The 11875-nt window shown below is 45.4% G+C and overlaps 1 pseudogene; it reads left to right on the top strand.

Moving 5' to 3' along the window:
- Window positions 1-2098: 2098 nt before the first annotated feature.
- LOC144466481 (uncharacterized) lies at window positions 2099-6129 on the top strand (annotated as a pseudogene).
- Window positions 6130-11875: the final 5746 nt, after the last annotated feature.

Below are 11875 nucleotides of genomic sequence, written 5' to 3'. Positions count from 1 at the left end.
CCATAACCAGGCATATCTGCTTCTTTAACACCATCACACGCTGCTTCCCCTGTTATCCGTTGATATCCGTGACAAACTCCTGGACATACTGCCCTCACTCCCCACCTCCATCAAAAATCTGGTTGTTCACGTTGGCTGTAACAGTGCTTCTTGCAGAGAGTCTGAGCACACCAAAGTGGATTTTAACCTCTTTTTTAATGTTTTAAAGGACTCTGGGAGGTCAGTTTTTATCTCTGGACCGCTTTCCCCTTATGGCAGCGGATGTGATCTTTTTAGCTGTATCCTCTCCTTGCACACCTGGATCCAGTCATCTTGCAAATCACTCAACATAGATTTTATTGACAATTTTAACCTCTTCTGGGACCGTGCTGCCCTTTTTAAGAGACGGGATTCACCCAAGCGCACTAGGTAATGAACTGTTATCAGCAAACATCCAGTATTCAATCCAATCATCCACATGTGTATGACTGTTTAGTGATGACACACCCACTCCCAAACCCTCTTCCTCTCCTGCCTCTCAGGCCACCGTCTCCTGCTCCAGCTGCCCCTATCGTCCACCCCAGGTATTACCTCTTACTCAGGTCCATCTCCCAACTCAAACCACATTTGCCATACCTTCTTCTATAAACACCATTATCTCCTGCTGTAGACCCACTGCCCCACATTCATCATCACGTCCCTCTTCTGTTAATCATGTTAATTTAATCCAAATACCTCATCAGCCTCTCCCATCCCCCGTTTTTAGTGACAACCCTGTAAATTTTGGTCTTTTAAATATCAGATCCCTTAACAACAAATCCTTTTTATGTCATTATTTTATCACTTTTAATAACTTGGACTTTTTTTATCATCACCGAAACATGGTTATCCCAAGGCGACTGTGGTGCTCTTATTGAAGCAACCACCCCTGATTTTACATACCTTCAAGGTATGTAAAATGAACCGCCCAAGCCAAATGGGTGTTTTTATTGAGGAATTCTCTGAGCTTTTATCTCATTTTATGTCTATATATGGTAACATCCTTATGTTGGGTTATTTTAACATTGATGTCTGCTGCCCCTCTCAGATCTTTGTTTCTGATTTTATCGACACCCCGGAAGTTTTTAATCTCACTCAGGCAAGAACAAACCCATTCCAAAGGCCACACGCTGGACCTTGTTTTATACACCGGTCTCAGCCCTGACAATTTTAGGACAGTTTGTCTAGCTTTTTACTTCTGCCTCTTATCCCAGTTTTCACTTTGAAGATTTAATCTCTCATTTTACCACAGAGGGCCTGGTCTCCCTTTTTAATCATTCATGCCAGACTGTCCTGGACTCTGCTGCCTCGTATAAAGACAAAAAAACAAGCAGAGAATCACAACCCTGGCTGAATGATCTAACTCAAGAATTAAAGAGAGAATGCAGAAGAAAACTGGTTTATGGTTTTTTTATGACATTTGGAAAGATGCTATGCATAATTACCAAAAGGCAGTTAAAGAGGCAAGAGCCTCTTTGTTTTCTAATCTTAATTTATCTAATCATTCTATCCGCATGATTTTATTTAAGGTTTTAGTCTCAGTTACATCCCCTACCCACAGTTATTTTACTGATGCTTCTCAAGAGCTCTGTGAGAAGTTTTCAAATTTTTTAAAGAGAAAGTTGATAATATTAGTCAACAAATGACCCCAGCAGATCATGCTTTTCATGCTAGCAGAGACATTTTTAATTATTTGAGCCGTTTTGAACCTGTGTCACTGTCCCTTTTAACCAAAACCATTTTACACATGAAGCCAAATACGTGCAGTCTTGATTTTATTCCAGCCAAATTTTTTAAAGAAGTTATTGACACAGTTGGGCCCAGTATTTTATTGGTTATTAACAGCTCTCTATCACAAGGTGTTTTTCCATCTGTTTTTAAACATGCTGTGGTCCAACCTCTTTTAAAGAAACCCAACCTCAGTCCCACTGTTCACAACAATTTTAGGCCAATTTCTAAACTTCCATTTTTATCAAAAATTTTAGAGAAAGTGGTTTCTACCCAGCTTTTAGCTTTTGTGTGTCGTAACAACATCTTTGAGAAATTTCAGTAAGGTTTTAGAGTTTTACACAGCACAGAAATGGCCCTCCTCAAGGTCACAATGCTCCCACTTGGTCAGATCATTCAACGCCATAATGTCTCTTTTCACTGCTACTCGGATGACACACAGAAATACCTCCTGCTGAGACCTGGTGACCCCAAAAGCCTAGCTGCTGTTGTTGACTGTATCTGTGATATTAACTGTTGGATGACACAAAATTGTCCCTGTGGCAGAGGACTAGTGAGCATCAGAGCTACTATCCAGGATGAAACATCCAAATTCAGGAGTACGTCAAGGTGGTCCCAAAGGATGTGTTGCTAAGTGAATGCATCAAACAACAGAAACCTGATGAGGGCAAAGAGGTAGAGGAGCAAACAACACGGAGGGATAAGCCTCTACATGGTGCATACCACCGTCAGATAGAGGAAGTGTCTGATATCAAGAAGACCCACCAGTGGCTGGAGAACGCTGGACTGACAGACAGCACAGAGGCACTAATAATTGCAGCACAAGAACAGGCCCTATGCACAAGGGCCATAGAGGCCAGGGTCTGTCACAGCAGATCAGACCCAAGGTGCAGGCTGAGCAAAGATGCCCCTGAAACGGTCCAGTACATAGTGGCAGGGTGTAAGATGCAAGCAGGATCAGCGTACATAGAGAGGCACAACCAAGTGGCTGGGATAGTGTGCAAGAACATCTGTACCCAGTATGGACTTGAAGCACCCAAATCCCGATGGGACACACCACCAAAGGTGGTTGAGAACAACAGGGCTAAGATCCTGTGGGACTTCAGCTTCCAGACTGACTAACAGCTGCTGGCTAATCAACCAGACATAGTGGTGGCTGACAAACATCAAAAGAGGGCAGTGGTGGTAGATGTGGTGATACCAGCTGACAGCAACATCAGAAAGAAGGAACACGTCTTGTCTCGTCTCGTCGTCCTCCGCTTATCTGGGTCCGGGTCGCGAGGGCAGCAGCCTCAGCAAAGAAGCCCAGACAGTCCTCTCCCCAGCCACCTCTGTCAGCTCTTCCGTGGGAACCCCGAGGCGTTCCCAGGCCAGCCGGGCGATGTAATCCCTCCAGCGTGTCCTGGGGCGGCCCCGAGGTCTCCTCCCGGTTAGACATGCCCCAAATACCTCCCAAGGGAGGCGTCGGGGAGGCATCCTTACCAGATGCCCGAACCACCTCAACTGGCTCCTCTCGATGTGGAGGAACAGCGGCTCTACTCCGAGTCCCTCCTGGATATCCGAGCTCCTCACCCTATCTCTAAGGCTGAGCCCAGCCACCCTGCGGAGGAAACTCATTTCGGCCGCTTGTACTCGCGATCTCGTTCTTTCGGTCACTACCCAGAGCTCATGACCATAGTGAGGGTTGGAGCGTAGATCGACCGGTAAATCGAGAGCTTCGCTTTCTGGCTAAGCTCCCTTTTCACCACAATGGACTGGTTAAGCGTCCGCATCACTGCTGACGCCGCCCCAATCCGCCTGTCAATCTCCCGCTCCATCCTACCCTCACTCGTGAACAAGATCCCGAGATACTTAAACTCCTCCACCTGAGGCAGGACCTCCCCCCCGACCTGGAGTGGGCAATCCACCCTTTTCCGGCTGAGGACCATGGCCTCAGACTTGGAGGTGCTGATTCTCATCCCAGCCACTTCACACTCGGCTGCGAACCGTCCCAGCGAGAGCTGGAGGTCACTGTTCGATGGAGCTAGGAGGACCACGTCATCCACAAATAGCAGGGATGAAACCTGACACCAAACCTGACACCAAACCACCAAACCTGACATCCTCCACCCCTCGGCTGCGCCTAGAAATTCTGTCCATGAAAGTTATGAACAGAAAAGGTGACAAAGGGCAACCCTGGCGGAGTCCAACCCTCACCGGGAACAGGACCGACTTACTGCCAGCCACGTGAACCAGACTCGTGCTCCTTCGGTACAGGGACTGGATGGCCCTTAGCAAAGGGCCACCAACCCCATACTCCTGGAGCACCCCCCACAGGATGCCCCTGGGGACACGGTCGTAAGCCTTCTCCAAATCCACAAAACACGTGGACTGGTTGGGTGAACTCCCATGCCCCCTCCAGCATCCTGGCGAGGGTAAAGAGCTGGTCCACGGTTCCGCGTCCGGGACGAAAACCACATTGCTCCTCCTCAATCCGAGGTTCAACTATCAACCGGACCCTCTTCCCCAGCACCCTGGAGTAGACCTTACCAGGTAGGCTGAGGAGTGTGATCCCCCTGTAGTTGGAACACACCCTCTGGTCCCCTTTCTTGAAGATGGGGACCACCACCCTGGTCTGCCACTCCAGAGGCACTGCCCCCGATGTCCACGCAATGTTGCAGAGGCGTGTCAGCCAGGACAGCCCTACAACATCCAGAGCCTTGAGATATCCAGGGCGAATCTTGTCCACCCCCGGGGCCCTGCCGCCGCGCAGTTCCTTCACTACCTCGGCGACTTCTGCCCCCGAAATTGGATGACCCACCCCCGACTCTGTTTCCTCACTGGAATACGTGTTGAGGAGCTCCTCAAAGTATTCCTTCCATCGCCCGACAATGTCCCCAGTTGATGTCAGCAGCTCCCCGCCCCCACTGTAAACAGTGTGAGCAAGTTGACGCCTCCCCCCCGAGGCGCTGGACGGTTTGCCAGAACCTCTTTGGAGCTGATCGATAGTCTTTCTCCATGGCCTCACCGAACTCCTCCCACGCCCGAGTTTTTGCCTCCGCGACTGCCGCTGCTGCTCTCCGCTTGGCCCGCCGGTACCCGTCAGCTGCTTCTGGAGACCCACAGACCAACCATGCCCTGTAGGCCTCCTTCTTCAGCCTGACGGCTCCCCTCACCTCTGGTGTCCACCAGCAGGTTTGGGGGTTACCGCCGCGACTGGCCCCCGCGGCCTTGCAGCCACAGCTCGCAACAGCCGCCTCGACAATGGCAGAGCGGAACAAGGCCCATTCAGACTCAATGTCCCCCTCCGCCCTCGGAACGCGGTCGAAGCTCTCCCGGAGGTGGGAGTTGAAGATCATCTTGACAGGTTCTTCCGCCAGGCGTTCCCAGCAGACCCTCACTGCTCGTTTGGGCCTGCCAGGTCTGCGCAGCATCCTCCCCTGCCACCTGATCCACCTCACCACCAGGTGGTGATCAGTTGACAGCTCTGCTCCTCTCTTCACCCGAGTGTCCAGAACATATGGTTGCAGTTCAAATGACATGACTACAAAGTCAATCACTGAACTGCGACTTAGGCTGTCCTGGTGCCACGTGCACTGATGGACATCCTTATGCTCGAACATGGTGTTAGTTATGGCCAAACTGCGACCCGCACAGAAGTCCAATAACTGCACACCACTCAGGTTCAGATCGGGCAGGCCGTTCCTCCCAGTCACGCCCCTCCAGGTCCTACTGTCATTGCCCACGTGAGCGTTGAAGTCCCCCAGCAGAACAATGGAGTCCCCGGTCGGGGCACTGTCCAGCACCCGTCCCAGGGACTCCAAAAAGGGCGGGTGCTCTGAACTGCTGTTCGGCGCATAAGCGCAGACAACAGTCAGGACCTGTTCCCCGACCCGAAGGCGCAGGGATGCAACCCTTTCATCCACTGGGGTGAACCCCAATGTACAGGCAGAGAGTCTGGGGGCTATCAGAAAGCCCACCCCGGCCCTCCGCCTCTCACCCGGAGCAACTCCAGCAAAGGAGAGAGTCCAACCCCTCTCAAGGACTTGGGTTCCAGAGCCGGAACTATGTGTCGCGGTGAGGCCGACTATATCTAGCCGGTAGCGCTCAACCTCTTCCACAAGCTCCGGCTCCTTCCCCGCCAGAGAGGTGACATTCCATCTCCCAAGAGCCAACTTCCGTAGTCTGCTGCCCGATCCACACTGCACCGAACCCTTCTGGATCCCTCTGCAGGTGGTGGGCCTGCAGGGGGAAGAAGGAACACGAAAGGTGGAAAAGTATCAAGGGTTGAAAGAACAGCTGGAACAGGTGTGGAAGGTCAAAGTTGACTTGGTCCCCGTGGTAGTAAGAGCACTGGGGGCAGTGACCCCCATACTAGGAGAGCAGCTCCGGCAGATTTCATGAACAACATCTGAAGCCTCAGTCCAGAAGTGTGCAGTCCTAGGAACAGCTAAGATTCTGCGTAGAACCCTCAAACTCTCAAACCTTTGGTAGAGGACCCAAGCTTGAGGATGACACAGACACCACCCGCCTGCTATCTCATTTGCATAGCTATTTTTAAATGCCAGTAGAATTGCAATCAGATAAGATAGAGCAATAATTATTTTTGCGTATAAAACCAGAGGAGTTACACTAACAAATCATGCATTCATTGTGTCCCAGACTTTCTCGCAACACTACCCGTGACAACAAGGAATGATGCAATTTCCCCAGGATGTGCAGTTTTTTTTTTTCGCGCTAAATATTTCTCTTAGCTTGTAGTCACACACTCGCTCTTGCTCTTGCTTGTGTGCTTGTGAATACCCACCCTACTCTGCCTCTGACTGGTTTATGATTAAATGAAAAAAGTAGCGCTGTTAGTAACACCAGTTATTTATATCGCAGTTATTCCCATCACTGCTAGTGACACCATACAAGTGTGGGTGTGTATATGTTTGTGTGTGTAAGAGAGAGAGACAAAAAGTCTATATGTTTGTGGGTGTCAGTGTGAACAAAGAAAGACAAAATTGCTACCTGATTTCACAATGTCTAAGACCACACTGCCTGCAGGACAAAATAGCTGATCAGAAAACAACAAAAAGATGGCCAAAACACAGCAGGGGAGGCTCTGCTTCACCATATGTGGTCAGTCAGAAGAACAATGGTGCATATGATAGTGGAAAGCTATAAGTCTACTCTCTGCATGTGTAGCTAGGTGTAAATGCTAAATTAGAGTATGTGTGTGATCCAAGTTGTATTGAGGTGCTGGGTCAGTAAAAAGGATGTTAAGTTGCATGGAAGACTCTGGAACATGAGCTAACTACCATCATTTTACTTTTGGGAAAGCCAGCTACCCAATAACCTGACTACAAAGAAATCACAACAATAGAACTGCAAATATTAATATTAATAATATTAATATTACAGTTTTGCTTAGTTTGTACTGTTGTACGAATGCTATGCCCAGTTGTTCTATTGCCAGTTCATGAATGGAGGGAAGAGTTGCTTTGTTTTGCTGTTTGTTTGCAGGTGGTCTTCCAATGAGGATAATCCCTTTAGCACTAATTTCAGAACCTTGATGTCATTGTCATGTCACCCACACACAAGATACAGATAGTTTCATTGTTTATTACTTTGAACAATCATTAAATATTGTAGTACAAAATATGTGAATAATGTTTCATTATGGTACTACATCACTCTAAATGGTTAACTGCAATCTATTGAAGAAATACAACATAGATTTCTTTGAATCAAACATAAAAGTGGTTACAAAAAAGAAAAAACTACAGTACTATAAAATGCATGTAAAAAACCTCATGCCACAAGGTGAAATCCATCATCAGTAATGAGTTGAGAGAAATGCAAGTTTAACTTCTTATTTTTTAGCAGTTGTATAGGCTACATTGATAGTTAGATCATTGTAATGAAATGAATAGACAGTCATCTCAGATGTAATGTGTGAATTGTATTTTGAAATGGTAATACTTTGATGTTAAGTTGTGTCATTTTGAACAGGTGATTTTAGTTAAATGAACAAATGATCTTAGGTTAATGTCTATAGTATCCAAACAATTGGAAAAAGTGTTAGTAGTTTTGAGTTTTGTGTCTAGAGTTGTGAAAAGGGATATCAAGGTCCTGAAATTAGAGCTGAAGTCATTGTAAAAATCTTTAAAAGACTTGTGGTTTCAGTGCAGTCTTTGCTGTGTTGTGTTCCAGTGTTGCAGATCAGAGGAATCTGGTCACTCTGTGTGTCCTTACAGAATAAGCAGTTTAGCTTTGTTCTCCTTTGCTTGGAAAGTTAGTGTGCAAACTTTGTGTCTGGCTTGTGCTAATTTTTCTACTTTTCTGGTCTTTTCTTCCTTTTAGAAAGGTTGTGTGTGTGTGTGTGTGTGTGTGTGTGTGTCTGCTCGTCTTGAGTATTCCACGCAGGGTCCAGTGTTGATTTGCACAAATAAGCAAATTGTCTGGGGAGTATAAATATTAAGGCTGTCAGCATTGATGTATTAATTGTGATGCCATTTGGTCTGTGCATAGCGTTTGTTGTTGTTGTTGTTGTTGTTGTTGTTGCTGTTGTTAATCACCAGAGGTCCTGGTTTATGTTGGGGTCAACACATTAGGCTTCACACGGTAGCACCAAATATGTTGGGATTTAATTGGCTATCGGAAATAATTAATAATCATTAATTATGTTAAATAATGTGACTTAATTAACATTAAATCACCTCGTGGGGCACCATTCCCGTAAAGGGAAAATTATAGCCAGTTAAAGATATCAGTCTCATAAAATAGGCTAAACTATTAATTTGGAGTTTGATTAATAATTAAATTAATGACAGCAACCAAAATTAACGGTTATGCTTAAGGATTTCGGAGTTCTTGACGCAGCAGATGTTCACTATTCATTCACTCTTGTGCAACATTAAACAGACAGCAGGTATGATTCCAAAGAATTATATTTATTCACAAACAAGCAAAGCAAACCAAAACACACAAATTCTAACTAACTATATACAAGCTTGGTGTGTATATATATATGTGTGTGTGTGTGTGTGTGTGTGTGTGCGTGAGAGAGAAAAAGGGAAAGACAAAGGCGGGTGTGGTGATAAAAGAGCCATTTGGCCTACAAAACAAAATGGCTGACAACAGAGAACTATCAAAATGGCTGAATCAAGGCTGGCTTCAGGTTGGGGGAGGAGTTCGTCTGACCGTGTGGTCAGGACAAAGACAAAGGAAAAGAAGCGGGAACTTTAAAATGCCTGTTTGGGTGTAGCTCTGTTGAAAGCCTATTTGTTAATGAGTCTATGTTAGGCTGACCAAACGTCCTCTTTTGCCCGGACATGTCCACTTTTCACGTCCTGTCCGGGGCGTCCGGGCGGGGTTTATAAATTGATGATAATGTCCGGTTTTCCTTGTTTGTGTGTGTATGTGTGTCTCCCCCCCCGGTTGTCCTTGTTTGGGTTAGCGTGTGACGTAATCCCCGAGAGGCTGCCTTTTCGGCGGATCTCAACGAGGAAGCAGCAGACAGACACCGGCCGCGCAGCATCTAAGCTTCCAAGATGCCGAAGTGTAAATGCAGCTTCACAGATGAGCTGCAAAAAAAGTTTCCAATTTACCGTCCCGGTCGGGACATATGGGAGGCTGAGTGCACCGTGTGCAAAGCTGGCACATATGTTTCTGTGTCCAATAAAGGTGCTGGGGACCTCAAAGCTCACATGGACACAGAAAAGCATAAAAAGGCGGTTCGAGGTGAGAGTACTTCTGCAAAGTTGACTGAGTTCTTTGTTAGACCCGGAAAAACAGAGGATGCTGTACATGCAGCGGAGGGTGCGTTGGCATTTCATACTGTGAAACACCACAACAGCTACAGATCCATGGATTGCACAAGTGTCTTGTTAAAAATGGCATTTCCAGACTCTGACACCGCCAAGAAGTTTAGTAGTGCCCGCAGTAAGACCGAAGCCATTGTGAATGGTGTTATAGCGCCCCACTCTGTTGAAGTTGCTCATGAAGCACTCAAAGAAATCCAGTACTGTGGTGTTTCTACAGACGGGAGGAACCACGAAGCAGTGAAAATATTCCCAATCATAATCCAGTACTTTGACTGGAAGAAGGGTGGTGTGCAAACAAAATTAATTGAGGTTAAAGACACACCTAATGAGACAGCAGAAATCATTGCAAAATACCTCACTGAAACACTGGCAAAAAACAATTTGTCTGAAAAATGCATTGCATTTACTGGCGACAATTGCAACACAAATTTTGGAGAAATCCGACGTAATGAAGACGGAAATAATGTGTTTGCAAATTTGAAGAGATTGCTGCAGAACGAGACTCTGATCGGTGTGGGTTGCCCAGCGCACTTATTGAATAATTGTGTTCATCATGGGGCAGACACAATAGATGTTGACGTTGAGAATATCATGTTCAAAATCTACCAGTACTTCCACATTTACACTGTGCGCACTGAGAATCTGAAGGAGTACTGTGATTTTGTTGACATTGAGTACAGAAGGATGCTTTCTCACAGCAAGACAAGGTGGCTGTCATTGTTCCCAGGCATTGAGAGGATGATACAGATGTTTCCAGCTGTAAAAGCATTTTTTCTGTCTCAGGAAAAGCCTCCCATAAGTGATCAAGAAGTTTTTTGAAAATGACTTCAGTGAGATCTACCTCTGGCACATGCACTCATTCATGTCTGTGTTCCACACCAACATTCAAGCCATGGAAAAAGAGAACAACTCCATTATGGAGGTGAAGAAAATATTGAACAGCATCCACACCATTCTTCTTGAACGCAAGAGCAACAACTTCATGTCCCTTAAAGTTAAGGGACTACTGGCAGAAAAGCACAGAGACAGACTTGGTAAGGGCTGTGACCAGTTCTGTGCTGATGTGCAAGGCCTGTACAGTGCATGCCTGGAGTATCTGGAGAAGTGGATGACTCCCATGGAAGAGTTCTCAACATTTATGTGCATGGATCTGAGTGAGCCACCAGATTGGAATGATGTGGAGGCCTGCATCAGGTACCTTGGAGAGAAGGGGGTGCCAATTGATGATGTCAAGTGTTTTGACCAGGTCACCAATCTGAAGAAATTCACAGAAAGGTGCAACAGTGATGAGGAGTTCATTGGCCTGCAGGTGCACCAGAAGTCGACCAAATATTTTGAGAAGGCCAAAAGCATTGCATGTTACTCAGAACTACTGAAGATTGCACAGTTTGTCTTTGCACTTCCCTCTCATAATGCAAATGTTGAGAGGGTTTTCTCACTGATGCAGAGCCAGTGGACAAAGGAGAGGAACCAGCTCTCTGTTGCGTCACTGAAGGGGATTCTATTTGTGCAATACAATTTCAAGGACTATTCTTGCAAAGACTTTCATGTTTACATGTTGAGCAACCGAAAACTGCTGGGAAAGATCAGCTCTACAGCAAAATATGGATGGGCAGACAAGGGGGATGAAGAAGAAAACCAGGATGAAGAAGAGAACTAAAGACTGAAGTATGCGCAATACGATTTCAAAGACACTTCTTCCAAAGACTTTCATGCTCATTTGTTGAGCAACAATGATGAATAAGAGAACTAAAGATTTGAGTACAGACATTTTTGTTTGTTTAAGTAATATCTTGTGAGGCTACTGTTTTATTACCTACATTACACTGAAAAGGTAGTGAGAGATATTTTGTTAAAGTTGGATTTTCTAATACAGAAGAGGTATTATTTAAAACATTATTTCATATTATTTATTTATTTGTTCAGTTAGAGAGCTATTATTTTACAAATTGATTTTTATAAAACAGAAGAGACATTATTTCTATCATTATTTCATTCTAGAGATTTTACATTATTTTACATTTATATTTATTTTTGTACAATTGAAACATGTAAAAAGATCATTATTTTAGGCATAAATAAAGCAAGTTAAGTAACCTCTGAGAAGCCTATCTGAATTTCTGTCTTTGAGAGATATTATTTTGTAATATAACTGAATTTTCTATTCATACATATAAACTTTAAATACCGTATATTAAAATTATAAGGCATGTTTGAGTAAACTGCGAGTAGGCTATCTCGTGGCCGGGCCGAGTGTCCTCTTTTTTGGAAATCGAAATATGGTCACCCTAGTCTATGTCAATGTGAAGTGTGTTGCAAATGGTCTGGATTAGTGCAGA

The sequence above is a fragment of the Epinephelus lanceolatus genome, chromosome 13 (assembly GCF_041903045.1).
Source record: "Epinephelus lanceolatus isolate andai-2023 chromosome 13, ASM4190304v1, whole genome shotgun sequence".
Taxonomy (NCBI): domain Eukaryota; kingdom Metazoa; phylum Chordata; class Actinopteri; order Perciformes; family Serranidae; genus Epinephelus; species Epinephelus lanceolatus.
The sequence above is the reverse complement of the archived record's forward strand: the minus strand, read 5'-3'. Positions and strand labels throughout refer to the sequence as shown.